This window comes from Hibiscus syriacus, unplaced genomic scaffold (genome assembly GCF_006381635.1).
Source record: "Hibiscus syriacus cultivar Baekdansim isolate YM2019G1 unplaced genomic scaffold, ASM638163v2 tig00112528_pilon, whole genome shotgun sequence".
NCBI lineage: Eukaryota > Viridiplantae > Streptophyta > Magnoliopsida > Malvales > Malvaceae > Hibiscus > Hibiscus syriacus.
The window spans coordinates 794,826-814,097 of NW_024063356.1; the positions used below are offsets into that span (position 1 = coordinate 794,826).

The window sequence follows — 19,272 nt, forward strand, 5'->3', positions numbered from 1 at the left end:
AGGAATATCGACTTATCCCGCTAATTTCTATTAGATATAATTCTATAAAGTCAAGGTAGATATGAACTCCACGTATTCGAGATTTTTTTGTCCCTTCAATATTTATTTTTTTTAAAAAAATCAAGGAATAGAAAATACATCTCAACAAAATAAAATTAAATTAAAATTCACGTTAGAATTTAGAGGCGAATTCTAATAAGAGTTTTACTTTATTTTATTTTTAAAACAAAATATATATATTTATTTTTTAGTATTTTTATATTTATTTTTTAATGTATTTATGTTTTAAATTTAATTTTTTTTTAAATCAAATAAGCTCGTAAACTTTAAAAAAATCAATTTGGCCCATCTATTACGTCCCTAGTCACTGTTGATCGCCACATCAACACTGTGAAGTGTCACGTTAATATCATAACAGTCAATGACAAAAACCGTTGGTCTAAGACTACATTAAATTCTTTTTATAAGTTCGAGGGCAGTGCAAAAAAATATTAAAAGCTACTTTGGTTTTTTTTTAAAAAAAAAAGTACGGGGCCATAGGTACCCTTAATTTTTTTATCTATATTAATTATTAAAGTCTTGCTTAATTCTGAATCATAAGTCAGCTTAAAATTTATTAAATTATTAAGTTTATTGAATAACTTTAGTAATAAAATATTATTATTTTTAAATAATTTGAGTCTGGATATGTACGTCAATTTTTTTGGCTCAATATTGAGGGCGTCAAAATTATTTGATCCAATTGAGTACTTCAAATTTTATTTTTCAATTTACGGCAATTGCTACAGTATAGGGGAGACTTTTCACCTCGAAATAATGAGTTATAATAAAAAAATTATTTAAATTTTTGCTCTAATGTAATAATTTTAATAAAAATATATTTTATTTGATCTCGTCACTTCGAGATGAAGAGTTCATATTAAAAATATTATTTGGATAAATCATCGCATCAATGTGACGAATTTATCATGTAATGTAGCATTTACCTTAAATTACAAAATAAATTTCGATCTGACCTATTGGGCTAATTAGTTTTTCCGCTAGACTAATGGGAAAAAAACCCAAGTTTGTCTCTATACTGAATAAATAGACGGGCCCAGGACTGATTTCATTATATGTATCTTCAAAATGTTCTTTAAGCTCAATTTCCGGGGAGAGTTGGCCGCCTTAATCTACGTAATAATATTGGGCTTAGCAGATCCAGCCCACTATTGGGACCAGTTTTGTAATCCACGCATCCAACTAACTTGGTGAAAAGCCTATCGGTTCCTGATTTCAACTTTTCTCTTTAAATTAGATATTTTCTTTATTTCTGCTTTCTTTAAATCCATTTCAAAATAGCCATGGATATCCATCGATGGACCTAGAGTTTAGAAGTGTAAATGAAAAGAGTATTTGATAAATTATTCATAAATCGTTTGTATAACATTCGTTTATGTTGTTTATTAATCTAAATAAACACATGAATAAAAATTTTAAGTTCATTTAATAAACGAACGATCATGAACAGAAGTGTGTTCGGCTGGTTTATGTTAAGAAAGAAGTACGTTTTGGAAGCTCGTTTATTATTTGTTTATGGACTCGTTTATAAACTCGTTTATTCAATTCTTTTTTTTTATTTTTAAATATTGATGAAGATAAGGACTAAGTTGAACATGAAATGAACTTTGGAGTTTAAACTATGAAGCCTAAGGAGTTCAAACCAACAAGAGAGTGTTGGTTGGTGGATAGAATACACTAAAGGTCAAAGTATAATTAGCCATAGAAAATAAGGAGAGAACAATCAAAATAAATTAAAATTTGAAGTCTAGTTTGGTATTTACCCATGTGTTTTTTAGTTATAAAATGGGATAATGAGTCCAAGGACGAAGCATAGTGATACATGCACCACACGCCCAAAAGCTAAGGAAGATGGACTTACTCTACTATTAGACCCAATTACAAGAGAACGGACCAAGCTACTTAGAGACAAACTCTACAAGTATTTATCAGTAAGGGCCTACACACCCACATGGAGATTGAAGAGTTAAAGGAAAGAAACTCACTCAGCCATCCTCCCACATCAACTTGGATCACCACAACCCAATTTATTTTCGGGCCCAATTACAAGACCTACGAAGATATGCCCATAAATTAGCTTGAACCCCCTTAAGGCATAGAACTTGTAAAGTTACCCAGTACTAAATCTATAAAGCCTAGGATAAGGATAAGGATAAATGGGTCATTAAATGTAAACTCTTGATAGCTTATCACGACCAACCCCATATCACAATCCTTGATAGCTTATCAAATTAATCCCCTGGCTTATTTTAAACATGGGTGCCTATCACATCCCCTTTTCAAGCTATACCGCCCATGCCCTTCTAGAACGCTCATATGGGCCGTCCATCAAGTCACAAGGATTCGATCATGCTTACTTTCATCAACAGCGTTAGATCAAAGCTTCATCAAGGGCCCTTATTCATGTCACTAACTTCACATAGATTTAGGATAGATTTTATTATTATTTTATGTTCCATCATGTTACAACTAGGACTCCTTAAAACCTATATAAAGGAGGCCCTTCCCACCATTATAATCATCCAATTTTCTTTCTTATATACAATACAACGAGAGATCATTTTTGCAAGAGTTGATAGCCTTGTGCCTTCGAAGCTTATTTCCCTTTTAGTTCTTTTGAGTTACTTTGAGAGAGAGATCTTTACACTTCGATTTGCTTGTTCAATGGATTAGGAGGACTGATTAGAGCCATATTATCGAGTTTACATTTTCATTACAACTAAGAGGGTTCGATAGGACAATTATCCTTCATTCATCTTCCATAAACTCTATCTTCTTCCTTAAACCATGATTATTCAACCACTATCCTTAAAGTAGGGTTTGTGTCATCATCATACCTGTAACATCCCAAATCATGGTCAGTGACTAAATTACAAATTTTGAAAGTTTTGTGTTCAATTTAGAAATGAAATTTAAAAGTCTTGGGATTTAAGTAAAGAATTTTAATATTGGATTAAATAGCAAAGATGGATGAACTAAAGGGGCAAAATGATCTTTTCATGGGAAAGATTTTTATCTTCCCTTTTTGAGTATTATAAACGTGGGAAATATGAGAGAGTTCCAGACTTCTCTTCTTCATTCTCTTCTTTTCCACAGTGAAGCCATAAGCAAAGGTAAGTTTCTTCATTAGTTGATTATTTGTTCAACTAAAGGTTTGGTTATGATTATTGGATGATAATTAAGCTTAAGGAAAGCTTAAATCATCTTAAAAACAAAGGATGGTGGAATTAGGAGGGATTAAAGATTAAGAGTTTTGAATGAAATTCTGGAATAGAGTTCTTTACTCAAATGGAAGATAAATTGACTTGTCAATGGTTGAATTAAGAGATATGAAGTGATGGAATTGAATTTAGAACAAGAAGAAAAATTAGTGTGATTCTTGAATTCTATGTAGAGAATTAGATTTTGAAGTTAAAGATGTATTGAATGAGTAGTAATGAGTTTAAGCATGTATATGTAAGTTAAGAATAAGAAAGGGGATGATATATGAAGTGTTTGAAAGGAAATGAAGTAATTTTGTGCTGAAAAATGATTTTGGGTTAGGGGGAATCGATCCATTCAAAGGGGTATCGATACCCTCTAAACGACAGAATTCCAGAATGTCATGAGGGTATCGATACCCCAGTAGGGAATCGATACCCCTAAAGGAAAATTGTGAATATGGGTTTAATAAGTTCGTTTAAGTTGCTAGTATCCAATTACAAGGTGTAGGTATCTAATAATTGCCTTAAAATGTACATTTATATAGATTCCGAGCATAAGGCAATTATGGAACATTTGGCAAGTAAGATCGATCAGTGGAAAGATTAGAGATCGAGATTGACTAATGAGACCAGGTGAGTGCATATTCAATAGTATATGGTGTGTGATGGGAATAAGACTTGCGATGAGTCTATTTCCTGAAGTGTTACATAAGAATTCATGATTAAAGACATGAGTTGAATATGAGTGTATGTATGTTTGATTATCTGAATTGATATGTTTTGTATGTGCCATGTGGTTTATGTAAAAACACGATTAAGTGTTAATGAGAGAATATAAAATAAGTTATGAAATTATAGGAATATAGAAGATAAGTCAAGAGATGTAGGGAAATGGAAAATAGATGTTTATAAAGATTCATAGGAGAACAAATATAAGTAATATGATAATGAAATATAAGACTATGTGAAATGATTATGAGATAAAATATGCAATAATAGGAAAATATGATGAAAGTGAGTTCATGAGAAGTGATATGAACTAGGTAAACATGGGTAACAGTATATGCATAATGGAAACATGAGTTGGACAAGTACATAGTGGTATGATTATTAGAGAATTAGTATATAGAGCTTTTGATTTAATGAGAGTTAAGGGAACTAAATAAAATTGAATTATAGAATGAAATGGAAATAGTATATCAATTAGGAAACTTGATATAAAGGACGTACGAATAGATAAGTTATATGCTAAATAGCTATGGAGCGATATGAAATATATGATATATGTTTAGAAATACGATATAATTTATAATCTAAAGGAATACAAAGAAATGGAGCATAAGGTAGATGATATCAGTTATTATATACCTATATGATATATGTCATCAGGTAATATGAAAGACTCTGAAAATTGATATAAGCTATGAGAAAGTGTTCTAGGGTTTCTATGTGTTTATGAAGCATATATGATCATATGTGACAAGATATGATATTATGTTTATATGAATATCTGAGAAATGATCTAAGCTATATGATATGATATATGTGATTATATGCACTTTGGGATATATGTTATATGATATGGATCTATGTAACTACGTGAGAAAGTATATAAGCTATGTGACATGTAAATGTGACTCATATGAAAATGTTCTATGAGTAATTAAACTATGTGTTATGTGAAATGATAAGTATAAAAGAAAATGCCCATGTTATGTGTCTTGAGAGCTAGGGGTATAGTTGGCATGCCAAGAGTCGAGGGTCTACGCGGTCCTTCGGGACATATATGTATTCTTTGGAACATGTGTAAAGTCTGGTGAGACTCATACTTGATCCTTGGCATATGTATATGATTCTTAAGGAAGATATGTGGTCCTTCGGGACATATATGTATTCTTTGGAACATGTGTGAAGTCTGGCGAGACACATACTTGATCCCTAGTATATGTATATGATTCTTAAGGAATGATATGTGGTCCTTATGGACATTATTATATGGCACTACGGTGCAATTCTACGCGGCACTCCGGTGCAATTCTACATGGCACTTCGGTGCAATTATACTAGCTGTGGTGACAGCATAGTGCACAACCTCTACATAGACTCACATATCTATAGTTCTCACATGTGTACATGGGCTTTGAAAAGAGAACATAATTTGATATAATGATATGTGTATTTCTCGTGACATGGTAGAAGTGCATATATGTCATGTGATAGATGCTATGTGTTTATATATTATATGATTATAGAATTAGTAATGTATTGTGGTTTATTAAAATATATATAATATGTTTATATCATTATATGCTCATGACGAAATTGAAGTAATGACAAGGGAATTAGTAGGATAAACAGGTTGGTGATATAGACAATATGTGATATATGTATATGATGTGTGATATGATGTGTGCATGATATGATATATGTGTGATAGGGGTTATGGTATCTGTTACCTAATATACATGAATATATGTTGATGTATATGTAAATGAGTTGTATAATTTGATAGCATAAAACAGTCATGCATGATTAGTGGGTATGAATTCCATTAGATGTGTTTTCTTTATGCCTTACTAAGTCATCGACTTAGCGTGTGAGTATTTCACACGCATGTTACAGAAAGTGAATATGGAAGTTGTGAGGAGCAATACAGGTCAGCATCTCGCTTACAAGATTTCAGATCAGAAATAGATGAGTTAAATGATTTTTGTTATTTTGAATATAGTTGGCATGTACTAATTGATTGAGTTAAATATGCTCTGATCTATTTTGGTTATTGTGGTCAAATTATGTAACTAAACTGCTTTTACTCTAAGGAAAGTTTTAAATTTTCTTTGAATTTTGTCAAGAGTCAAAGTTTGAAAAGTCAACGTGACACCTCAGACTCGTATCCGGGTCGGGTACGGGTTGGGGGTGTTACATTTAATGGTATCAGAGCTAAGGTTTAGCCGATTCTCGGCATAAACCGAAGTCCAAAGTGTCATAAAATGTGTACATGCCAACATAGAGTGAAAAATTTCTGATCTGATAGTGTAAGGAGTATGTTGTCTTGCTAATAGAATAAGAATAGTTTAATACAGTAGAAATCCGATCGTTATAATTTTGAAGTATGTGAAAGGTGATATTCCTGACTGTGATAGCTATTCACCTGCCCTGTCCAGGCAGGATGAAGAGCGGACACCTCAGGAAATGCCTAGTAAGATCAAAAGTTGATTTCAGAAAGCTGAAATCATATCTGAATAATGATAGAAAGTTTTCATTGTTTTGAATCGGAAACACGATATGGAATATTTTGTTATTTTGTGATAAATAGAATGGTGAAAAAGTGTCACTATAAGATGTTGAAAAGATCAAAGGATATGGTGGATTGTATAAGATTCAAGAATAGATGCATCAGTGACAAGTGTATAAGAGATATGGATAAAGTTTATGAATTAAGGCAAAGGGATAATATTGTGTATAAGCAAGAGTGTGGCTATAATAAGGGTTTGCATTCTAGATGAAAAGAGTTAGCGTTGACTAACCAGATTATGTGATGGAAAATGTATGTGAATTATAAGATTTTGAGATATTGTCAGAACAAAAAAACCAAAGATGAGGTGGATCTGGATACAGTTGTATATTTGGATCATAATAAATGTGGATTTGATAAGTTAAGAAACTATTGCTGAGATAATTCCGACTGGAATGAATGTATATGAATGGTTCGATGAAGGTTTATGTTTTAGATTGGAATAATTGGTGGTGACTAACATAATTATGTGATGGTAAGTGTATCAAAGGTAAATTAGAAGATGATGTCAGGGTAAATTAATTAAGTAGGGTGTGAATTGAGACACGATTATGTGTTTTGATAAGAAGTAAGGTAGAGGAAACAAGAATAATATTGTATATGAATAAGAGTGTGGGCTGGATAAGTGAGTAATTGCACTGATGGATTTCAACTGAGAATGAATATGATTAGTCTGATTAGGGCGTATGCCCTAAATTGGAAAAGTTTGACTGATTAATTGTATCGTATGGATAATAGTTCTAAGATTTGAAGAAAATATAAGTTAAGTTAATCAAGTATGATGTGGATTTGGATATGGTTTTGATCATATATGATGTAGGCAAGAAAAAGTATTGGTATGTTTAAAAGGAGCTTGAGGAAGAAAATACAAGTACAAGAGATGGTAAAAAAAATGAGATTTGTATAAGTAAAGCAGATTATCAAATTATGAAGATGCAATGAAGATCAGTAATCAGGGATAAGTATAAACGATATGAAAGAGTATGAGAGCCTGAAGAAAAGATGTGATCTATGTTATAAGGAGATTGTGATGTTGGAAGGAATGAAAGAATAAGGGATAGAAAAAGACAAAGATGGAGTTAAACGATCAAGTAAGACAAGGTATTGAGATATAAGTATAAGTTGATATTGAAATAATACAATTTTCAATTATTAGAAGAACGAGAATGGGTGATTATTCTTTGAACAAATATGTAAGGGTTATATGAAAAGATTGTGTGTGTATAATAATACTTACAAGGATTAAGAAATGAGCAAAAGCTCGATTTATGTGCAAAGCACATAGATAATGATAAAAAAGATCAATTGATCCATAATAGTGAGGATTAAGGATTTGGGGTTGCTATCTATATAATGAATAATATTATATGGACTTATAAAGAGGTGGACGTATATAAAGAATTGAGTATGGGAAAATGGTAGGTTGTAGCGATGGTAGGAAATATTAAGGGAAGCAACATGAAAATATTAGAAGACGTGATATTATAAAGGCATGCAGTGAAAATTCGAGGACGAATTTTCTTTAAAGGAGGGAAGATTTGTAACATCCCAAATCATGGTCGGTGACTAAATTGCAAATTTTGAAAGTTTTGTGTTCAATTTTGAAAGTTTTGTGTTCAATTTAGAAATGAAATTTAAAAGTCTTGGGATTTAAGTAAAGAATTTTAATATTGGATTAAATAGCAAAGATGGATGAACTAAAGGGGCAAAATGGTCTTTTCATGGGAAAGATTTTATCTTCCCTTTTGAGTATTATAAATGTGGGAAATATGAGAGAGTTCCAGACTTCTCTTCTTCATTCTCTTCTTTTCCACCGTGAAGCCATAAGCAAAGGTAAGTTTCTTCATTAGTTGATTATTTGTTCAACTAAAGGTTTGGTTATGATTATTGGATGATAATTAAGCTTAAGGAAAACTTAAATCATCTTAAAAACAAAGGATGGTGGAATTAGGAGGGATTAAAGATTAAGAGTTTTTGAATGAAATTCTGGAATAGAGTTCTTTACTCAAATTGGAAGATAAATTTGACTGTCATGGTTGATTAAGAGATGAAGTGATGGAATTGAATTTAGAACAAGAAGAAAAATTAGTGTGATCTTGAATTCTATGTAGAATTAGATTTTGAAGTTAAAGATGTATTAAATGAGTAGTAATGAGTTTAAGCATGTATATGTAAGTTAAGAATAAGAAAGGGGATGATATATGAAGTGTTTGAGAGGAAATGAAGTAATTTTCGTGCTGAAAAATGATTTCTTGGTTAGGGGGAATCGGTACCCATTCAAAGGGGTACCGATACCCTCTCAAACGACAAAATTCCAGAATGTCATGAGGGTATCGATACCCCCAGTAGGGAATCGATACCCCCTAAAGGAAAATTGTGAATATGGGTTTAATAAGTTCGTTTAAGTTGCTAGTATCCAATTACAAGGTGTAGGTATCTAATAATTGCCTTAAAATGTACATTTATGTAGATTCCGAGCATAAGACAATTCTGGAACATTTGGCAAGTAAGATCGATCAGGGGAAAGATTAGAGATCGAGATTGACTAATGAGACCAGGTGAGTGCATATTCAATAGTATATGGTGTGTGATGGGAATAAGACTTGCGATGAGTCTACTTCCTGAAGTGTTACATATGAATTCATGATTAAAGGCATGAGTTGAATATGAGTGTATGTATGTTTGATTATCTGAATTGATATGTTTTGTATGTACCATGTGGTTTATGTAAAAACACGATTAAGTGTTAATGTGAGAATATAAAATAAGTTATGAAATTATAGGAATATAGAAGATAAGTCAAGAGATGTAGGGAAATGAAAAATAGATGTTTATAAAGAGTCATAGGAGAACAAATATAAGTAATATAATAATGAAATATAAGACTATGTGAATACATGGTTATGAGATAAAATATGCAATAATAGGAAAATATGATGAAAGTGAGTTCATGAGAAGTGATATGAACTAGGTAAACATGGGTAACATTATATGCATAATGGAAACATGAGTTGGACAAGTACATAGTGGTATGATTTATTATGAGAATTAGTAATAGAGCTTTTTGATTTAATGAGAGTTAAGGGAACTAAATAAAATTGAATGATAGAATGAAATGAAAATAATATATCAATTAGGAAACTTGAATATAAAGGGACGATACGAATATGCAAGATAATTATATGCTATAGCTATGGAGCGATATGAAAAGATTATAATGATATATGTTTAGAATACGATATAATTTATATAATCTAAAGGAATACAAAGAAAGGAGCATAAGGTAGATGATATGATATCAATTATTATATACATATATGATATATGTCATCAGGTAATATGAAAGGACTCTGAAAATTGATATAAGCTATGAGAAAATGTTCTAGGTGTTTCTATGTGTTATGAAGCATATATGATCATATGTGAACAAGATATGATGTATGTTTATATGAATATATGAGAAATGATCTAAGCTATGATATGATATATGTGATTATATGCACTTTGGGATATATGTTATATATGGATCTATGTAACTACGTGAGAAATATAAGCTATGTGACATGTAAATGTGACTCATATGAAAATGTTCTGAGTAATTGAACTATGTGTTATGTGAAATGATAAGTATAAAAGAAAATGCCCATGTTATGTGTCTTGAGAGCTAGGGGTATAGTTGGCATGCCAAGAGTCGAGGGTCTACGCGGTCCTTCGGGACATATATGTATTCTTTGGAACATGCGTGAAGTCTGGTGAGACTCATACTTGATCTTTGGCATATGTATATGATTCTTAAGGAATGATATGTGGTCCTTCGGGACATATATGTATTCTTTTGAACATGTGTGAAGTCTGGTGAGACACATACTTGATCCCTAGTATATGTATATGATTCTTAAGGAATGATATGTGGTCCTTATGGACATTATTATATGGCACTACGGTGCAATTCTACGCGGCACTCCGGTGCATTTATATGTGGCACTTCGGTGCAATTATACGAGTTGTGGTGACAGCATAGTGCACAACCTCTATATAGACTCACATATCTATAGTTCTCACATGTGTACATGAGCTTTAAAAAGAGAACATAATTTGATATAATGATGTGTATTTCTTGTGACATGGTAGAAGTGCATATATGTCATGGTGATATGAGATGCTATGTGTTTATATATTATATGATTATAGAAATTAGTATTGTATTGTGGTTTATTAAAATATATATAATATGTTTATATTCATTATATGCTCATATGACGGAATTGAAGTAATGACAAGGGAATTAGTAAGGATAAACAGGTTGGTGATATGAGAATAATGTATGTGATATATGTATATGATGTGTGATATGATGTGTGCATTATATGATATATGTGTGATAGGGGTTATGGTATCTGTTACCTAATATACATGAATATATGTTGATGTATATATAAATGAGTTGTATAATTTGATAGCATAAAACAGTCATGCATGATTAGTGTGGGTATGGATTCCATTAGATGTGTTTTCTTTATGCCTCACTTCATCGACTTAGCGTGTGAGTGTTTCACACTCAGGTTACAGAAAGTGAATATGGAAGCTGTGAGGAGCAATACAGGTCAACATCTCCCTTACAAGATTTCAGATCAGAAAATAGATGAGTTAAATGATTTTTCTTATTTTGAATATAGTTGGCATGTACTAATTGATTGAGTTAAATATGCTCTGATCGATTTTGGTTATTGTGGTCAAATTATGTAACTAAACTGCTTTTACTCTAAGGAAAGTTTTAAATTTTCTTTGAATTTTGTCAAGAGTCAAAGTTTGAAAAGTCAATGTGTCACCTCAGACTCGTATCCGGGTTGGGTACGGGTTGGGGGTGTTACAATACCTATCAGGGGTAAATTTTCAAATCAATTTTCCCATTAATCCGACCATTCGATCTCAATTCCGTTTTCACCATTGCGATCCTTGAATTATTATCTTTCCAACAAGCAATCATTCGTTAAAATCCAGCATCAAAACACCCTTAGCCGCCTACTTTAAAGGAGATAAATTCAATTCTTTTATTACATATTTTGTCTTTAGTTTTATTTTATTAACTTGTTTTTTCCTTGTTTTTATTTTCTTATCTATTCTATTATCCTTGTTTTTTTTCATCTTAATCCTTTTTCCTTGTCTTAAATCCAATATATAAACCCTAAACAACCCTACCTACCGTTGCTCATACATTTAACAATTCCATATTTTCTATGTTCGAAACTCGAACCGTATAAACAAAATATTCGCAAATGCTAAACGAATTTATTGGCAAATATGTAACTCGAACCAAACTTGGATACCTTGAAATAAGCAAACCAACACGAAATTCAAATTTTAACCTAAAATAAACAAAAAAACATGAACACAACTTTATTTGTTCAAGCCTCGATGCACTTACATCCTAAATTATAGGTCTTCTCTTGGAAAAAATATGCTGGTCAGTAAGAAAGTACCTGATCAGTCTCATGAGATGAATAAATCGTTTACAGTTAGGGAATATCAATAAGTTGGGTAGCACGCAATGGGAATTGGGAGGTTCATATACAACATATACAGCAGAGGCGCAAATTAAGTTGCTGATCATACGACGAAGCTTAGCACTGTCATGGACCATGAGTTGAGATTATATGAAGAACCAATACCCGGAGTCCAGAACCCTCTCAAATTGCATGAGTATCTGAAAATGAAATGCAACAGTAAAAAGGTGTATATTTATATAGGCAAGATCATATATCATAATAGAGGAGAAATGCTCCCTTAAGATTCTGTTGTACACTTGAGCAGCTTGTCTATCTCTCTCTCTATATATTGGCAAGATTACAAATCCCAGTACAAAAACAATACACAAAATCATAAAATACTATATATATAATATTTAATATAGTTAAGTTCTTGTAGGAGAAGGCTCATATGATCCATCCGTCGATGAAGTTGGTCTCACCAGCCATGCTTTTGGGGGCTGAAGATCCTTCAGCCCCAACGAAGTGATTGTACCTAATGCAACATTCAAAATTTAGTCAGAACTGAAAAAGAAGAAGAAAAAACTTGTGACGATCTTTAACATTAAATCAATGGTTACCCTATTTGCAAAACAGGTTCATGATCACAATCCATATGGTGGGTGTGAGAAGAATGCATATTAAAGCTGCTATTTTCAACGGCTGCTGCACCAGAACTCCACAAACCTTGGATGGTTTTCAGGTTTTGTCCTTCTACCTCGAGCTGAAACCGGACAAGCTTCTATATGTAATCATATATGCCATTTACTAAACAATATGAAAGTTGAGAAGTGCAAAAAGGATGTTTGCTAATAAAAATTTAACCTTGATTTTCAGCTATTTGTTAAGGTCTCCAAGCTCACGCTCTTGCCAAAACATGAAAAGCAGCTGTTTGGCAAGAGTTAAGAAAAACATGTGTCATGTTATTTGGGAATAATAACACTAAAATATATTATTATATTGGCTTAAGTAGACCTTTTTGCGGAGGTCTTCCATGTTATGATATAAACCTAACTATTATAGAAGAAACTAAAGAGAGAATAAAAGAATAAATTCTGCATTTCATTGAAATGAATCTTGCTTACATGATCAGAGGCTTAGCAGTTCATTTATATCAGTTGATTGACTATAACAGCTGATTAATAACTTCCCTTAACTAACTAGTAACTGTACTAAACCAATTCCTAATAGCTTTTGGTTACAACTAACTTGACTAACATTTATACACTAACATTTCCCATGCAGTTCGTACTTTCAGCTTTGCTTTTTGATGAAAACACTTCATGCTGCTCACATATACTAACATTCCCCACGCGATTTATACCTTCAATTTCATCACATTGAAAAACACTGGTTAGCAAAGCACAACCATCCTTATAAACCCGAGTGACCAACAGCTTCTACCGATGACGGATAAACATCGGGACAGACAGTGGCTTGGTGAGGGCATCAACAACCTGCTCATATGCCGGAACTTCTTGCATATGCAATCGACCATCTGCTACTATTTCCTGAACAAAGAACAAATACAACTCAACATGTTTAAACTTCGAATGAAGGACAGGATTGGAACACACAACAACAGTGCTTGTATTGTCACACCAAAGAGTCGGTTTACCATGAAAGGAACACTGCAATTTCTTGAACAAAGATACAAGCCATACGATTTCTGAAGCAGCTGAGGCAACACTGCGATATTCAGCTTCAGCAGTGGACCGAGCAACCACCTGTTGTTTACGAGAACTCCATGACACTAGATTACCACCAAAATAGATGTAATATCCTGAAATGGATCGCCTGTCGTCCACGTCAGCCCCCCAATTTGCATCAGCAAAGCCCACCAATGACAGTCGAGAAGAGGATGAAAACCTCAGGCCATAATCCGAAGTGCCTTGCAAATATCGCAGAATTCTCTTGACTGCGTGGAAGTGTAAGTCTCTAGGAGCTTGCATAAACTGACAGACACGATTAACAACATAGGAAATGTCTGGCCTAGTGATCACCACATATTGGAGAGCACCTACAATGCTTCTATAGTTAACCACTTCATCAATGAGTGTTCCACTAGCAGCAGAAAGCTTGCAATGTGTTACCATTGGAGTTGGAAGTTCCTCATCTGTTGCAAATCTACTTTTTTATAACAAATCCAGCACATATTTTGTTGGTTTAATACTAAACCATTCGAGTCATAGTAGACTTCGATGCCCAGGAAATACTTAAGAAGCCCAAGGTCTTTCAATGCAAACTTTGCATGAAGCTTGTTTATAACACCTTGAACTTCACTCGAACAACTTCATGTGAGAATAATGTCATCTACATAGATCAGTAGATAAGTCAGACCAGCATCGAATGAACAAAGAGGCATCTGATCGTGACACAACAAAACCTTTCTGAGATCAAATACCCTTTAAGGCTTTCAAACCATGCACGGGGTGCCTGCTTCAGGCCATAGATTGCCTTGTTTAGTTTGCACACCATATTGCCATCACATTGTTCATAACCTGGAGGCTATAACATGTATACTTCTTCAGACATGTGTCCATTTAAAAAGGCATTGTTGATGTCTACCTGCCTGAGTGACCAACCTTTGGCTAATGCAAGGGAAATTATGACTCGAACAGTAACCAGTTTTACCAAAGGCTGAAAACTTCATTAAAATCAATCCCAGGTTGTTGAAGGAATCCCTTGGCCACGAGACGAGCTTTGTAACGTGCAATGGAGCCATCTGCATTTCTCTTAACTTTAAAGAGCCATTTACAACTTACAACTCTCCTGCCTTTAGGAAGAGGAACCAATGTCCAAGTTTTATTATGAGTCAAAGCCTCAAATTCTGCCTGTGCAACAGCCTTCCAATGAGGGTGTAAGAAAGCCTCATAAATTATTGTAGGTTCTTTGTCACTAAAAGAGACATTCAACACCTTTGGTTTTCGTATCCTACTCTTGCCACGCGTAACCATGGGGTGAATATTTTGACTAGGGACAGTCCGATTAATGCAAGTGGGTGTCATAGTATTACTCGAAGAACTCGCCTCAACACCAAGACGAGGTACAATACCAGCATCCGAAACCAATTCTTCAGCCACAGCCCTAGGTGGTGTAGGACACATAGGAGCATCTGTCGAGTCTGTAACAAACTGCTCCTCATGAGGCAACATTCCACCAGTGTGGATGAAGATGTTCTATTCGTATTGACAGAGTCTGCAGCAACCTGTTCAATAGGTAACAACAAACCATTAGTAAATGAGGAATTTACAGTATGCGATGTGGTACCCTCGGTCACTCCAATTGGTCCATAAGCTATTGTTGTAACAACTGGAAGAAGGTTTTCAGTGACCCCTGGAGAACATGAGCTATTTGTGGAGATGTTGCATCTTTGTGGAAAGGGAAAAACATGTTCATCAAACACCACATGTCGAGAGATGATCACCATTCCATCATCATCCAAACATCAATAGCCCTTATGAAACGGGCTATAGCCTAGAAAAACACATTGCCTTGACCTGAACTCCAATTTATGGTGATTAGCGTACCTCATACATGAAAAGCATGCACACCCAAAGACACGTAGGAAGTCATATGCTGACACCTTGTTATACAAGATCTCAAATGGGGATTTTCCATCCAAAACTTGAGTGGGCAGTCTATTGATGAGATAGACTGCAGATACAAAGGCATAGCTCCAAAACTTTAGGGTAGAGACGCTTGAGCGAGTATTGTTAACCCCATTTCAACTATGTACATGTGTTTTCGCTCAGCTCGGCCATTTTGCTCAGAGGTTCCTGGGCATGAGAGTCGATGTTCTACACCATTTTACTGTAGCCACCCCTTAAGCGATTGATATTCACTACCACCGTCTGTTTGCAAAGCCTTAATTTTGCAGCCAAATTGAACCTCTATTAGCTTGTAAAAATTAATAAAACATGAATGTACCTCAGACTTCCTTTTAAGCAAATAAACCCAGGTGTATCTACTTGTGATATCAACAAAGGACATATAAAATGAAAATCCATATGAAGAATTAAAAGAAGCAGGACCCAAAACGAAACAACTAGCTGAAATGGTTCATTATATTGTGAGGTAGAAGAACAAAAAGGGAGTTTGTGAGCCTTCCCTTGCATACAAGCAGCACAAACATGTGTCAATTTATTCTTATTAAAGGAGACATTACAATGCTTCATAACAGATTTTACTACATCGCTGGAGGCATGACCAAGGCGTCGATGCCATAGGTCCATAGGATCTAAAATCACAACAACGTGATTTAGCTGAGCATTCAAAAATTAACTTCTTCTTGATGTTAGGAACATGCAATATGTTACGCAAAACTAAAGGTTTCATACTAGAATATAAAGAGCTTTGTCCTACATGTGCAATTCTAATGCCATCACCATTGCCCATGTGCAAGGCGTTATCACCAGTATACACCATACCTGAGTGGAAAACAGACTGATCATCAGTCACATGGTGGGTCGCACCAGTGTCAGGATACCAAACAATATCATTTGTGGGCTTCAAGAAGGACTAAACACCCAAGGATGGAAGCATTGAAACAAAATTTGCATGTATTGTGGGTGCCAAGAATGGATTCTGGCCTACTACAGAAGGATTCGAAACATCATTGGAGGAACCAACTGAAGCTCCAGAAGATGGATGGTAGGCAAAGGCTTATGGGGAGCAAAACAAAGTATTGGGAATTATCAAACTGACTGGATATAGATAAGGGGAAGGAGCAAGAACAAAGCTAGGATATGACACCGTATTCACTGCATGATTATATCCCCGTGCAGAGGGTTGATGCTGATCAACACCTGAACCATTTGGCCGTTTTGAATAATTTTCAGCTGGAGTACTAGAGTCACCAATACCAGTGTAATCACGATCGAAGCGATGATAACATTTATGTACTATATGTCCAAAACTTACCACACAATTGACATTGTGGTATGTTGGAGTTATAACTACGTCCACGACCTCGTCCTCGGTAACTACCTCCCTGCTGATCATGCACTTGAGATGAATGATCATCAGTGGAATTTTTAACAGTCAAATCACCATCAGGCTTCAGCTGAGCAACATTGGCCGATAGTCCTTCACCTAAGAACATCTTTTGTCGAGCTTCACAGTCAAGCAACATTTCGGTGAGAATTTCCAATGAAACCTCTTCTCGGGAAGATATAGCAATTACTGATTCAAATTCCATAGTTAGGCATGCTAAAATGATACTAACATGTTCTTGTTCAGCTACAACACTTCCAGAGGCATTTAGAAAATCACAAACAACTTTGACTTTTGCTAAAAATTCATGAACATATAAGCCTGACTTCCTTTGCGAATGCAAAGTGTGGCGAAGCGATGAGATTTTCGCACTAGATCGTGCACCAAATAAACGTGTCATGACATTCCAAATAGCAACTGCAGATGTCAGACCTGTAAGATGAGGCAGAACCTCCATGCTCACAGTAGTTAACAACCAAGAGGCAAGCAACTTATCTTGTTGCCTAAAGACGAGGAATTCTGAATTTTCCTCAAGTTGCCCAGCATCATTAGTAACAAATTTATTTGGAACAACTATATTAGAAGAAATAAACTTCAACAAACCATAACCATCAACAAACCATAACCATCAACGATTAACGATACTTGATGTTTCCACAACAAATACGTATTTTCAGTGTGTTTAACTGTATCATGTTTAGGTATATACTGAATGGAGCTTACACGAGTAGTAGTGCAGGTCATCGAGGAATTAATTTGCGAGCCATTCTCTTCACGAGTCGGATCAGCCATAAGGTCAACCATATTGAACAGAACTTAGATAGGAACAAAAGTCTAAACTTTCAAGAAAATACGTACCCAACCAAGAAGCAAGAAACGATGAAGCAAGGAAGGTAGAAGTCGAACATATGAGCTTCATGAATAGCAGCAAGAAGTCACACCACAGCAGCACCAGGACTTTAGCGATTGATACCATGTTATGATATAAACCTAACTACTATAGAAGAAACTAAAGAGAGAATAGAAGAAGAAATTATGCATTTCATTGAAATGAATCTTGCTTACATGATCAGAGGCTTAGCAGTTCATTTATATCATTGATTGACTATAACAGCTGATTAACAACTTCCCTTAACTAACTAGTAACTGTACTAAACCAATTCCTAACAGCTTTTGGTTACAACTAACTTGACTAACATTTATACACTAATATTCCCCATGCAATTCGTACTTTCAGCTTTGCTTTCTGATGAACACTCTTCATGTTGCTCACATATACTAACATTCCATTTGTTCTATCATGATCTGTGTCTGCAGTACAAGAAAAACCATTTCTGGGTGAAGATTAAACAAGAAAATTACCACACATTTTAATCAGTTTGATGGAAATACCAGAAAATTCACCTTCCTTTGTCTAGCCAGTGCAAGAGCTCATTCGAGTTGTTTCTCAAGGTTTTGCATCTCTTTAACATTCAATGGTCCAAGATCCTCTCCAATAAAAGGCCTGATATAATAATCATATAAACATACATATATATTTTAACTAGACAAACAACAAAACTTTCTCTTTTTTTTTGGTGATTTGAAAAACTGCTTAACCTTTGAGTGCGTTGCAGTGCTTCATATTTTGCCTTCAAATAGGTTACCTCTTGGTTTGGTACCAACTCTGAATCGATATGCAAATAGAAGTCAAGCTCACTAATTTTTGCAGTTTGTAAAAGAAACTGTAGTGAAAAAAAGAACCTGTGTTTTGCCTTCAAGGCTGTTGTCTTGAGGAGTAACGCAGCAACGCTGGTATCGCTCAAGCGTCTTGGTCATACTGCGGAAAATGGAATTACAAAGTTACTATATAAACCCTATATAACATCTTAATTTTCAAGATCAACCACTATGCAGACATAATGATATATAAATCACAAGTGTAAAAGTACTGCTCGAAGAAAGAAGGGGTATGCTTGGTCTCATTGTAGGTGAAAAAAGAGAAAAAGTACGAGTAGAACATTGGTTAAAACTTAAAACCAGAATATCAAAGAATTAAAAGGCATGAAGACAAACACCAGTCACTACGAGTTCGTGCTTCTCTTTTTGGTTTTATCTGTAGGGTGAAATAAAACAAAAGGAAAGAAGAAAAGGAAAACACTAGATCTTGAAAAGGGACTCAGTGGTCATAAGGCAAAAACCTATTATTTTGATT

The 19,272-nt window shown here is 34.3% G+C and overlaps 1 long non-coding RNA gene across 1 annotated transcript; it reads right to left on the bottom strand.

Moving 5' to 3' along the window:
- Window positions 1-12,278: 12,278 nt before the first annotated feature.
- LOC120181506 lies at window positions 12,279-12,936 on the bottom strand. Its single transcript, XR_005521763.1, has 3 exons — window positions 12,909-12,936; window positions 12,665-12,807; window positions 12,279-12,579 (listed from the first exon to the last, which is right to left on the bottom strand). It is a non-coding gene; the product is annotated as an uncharacterized LOC120181506 (long non-coding RNA).
- Window positions 12,937-19,272: the final 6,336 nt, after the last annotated feature.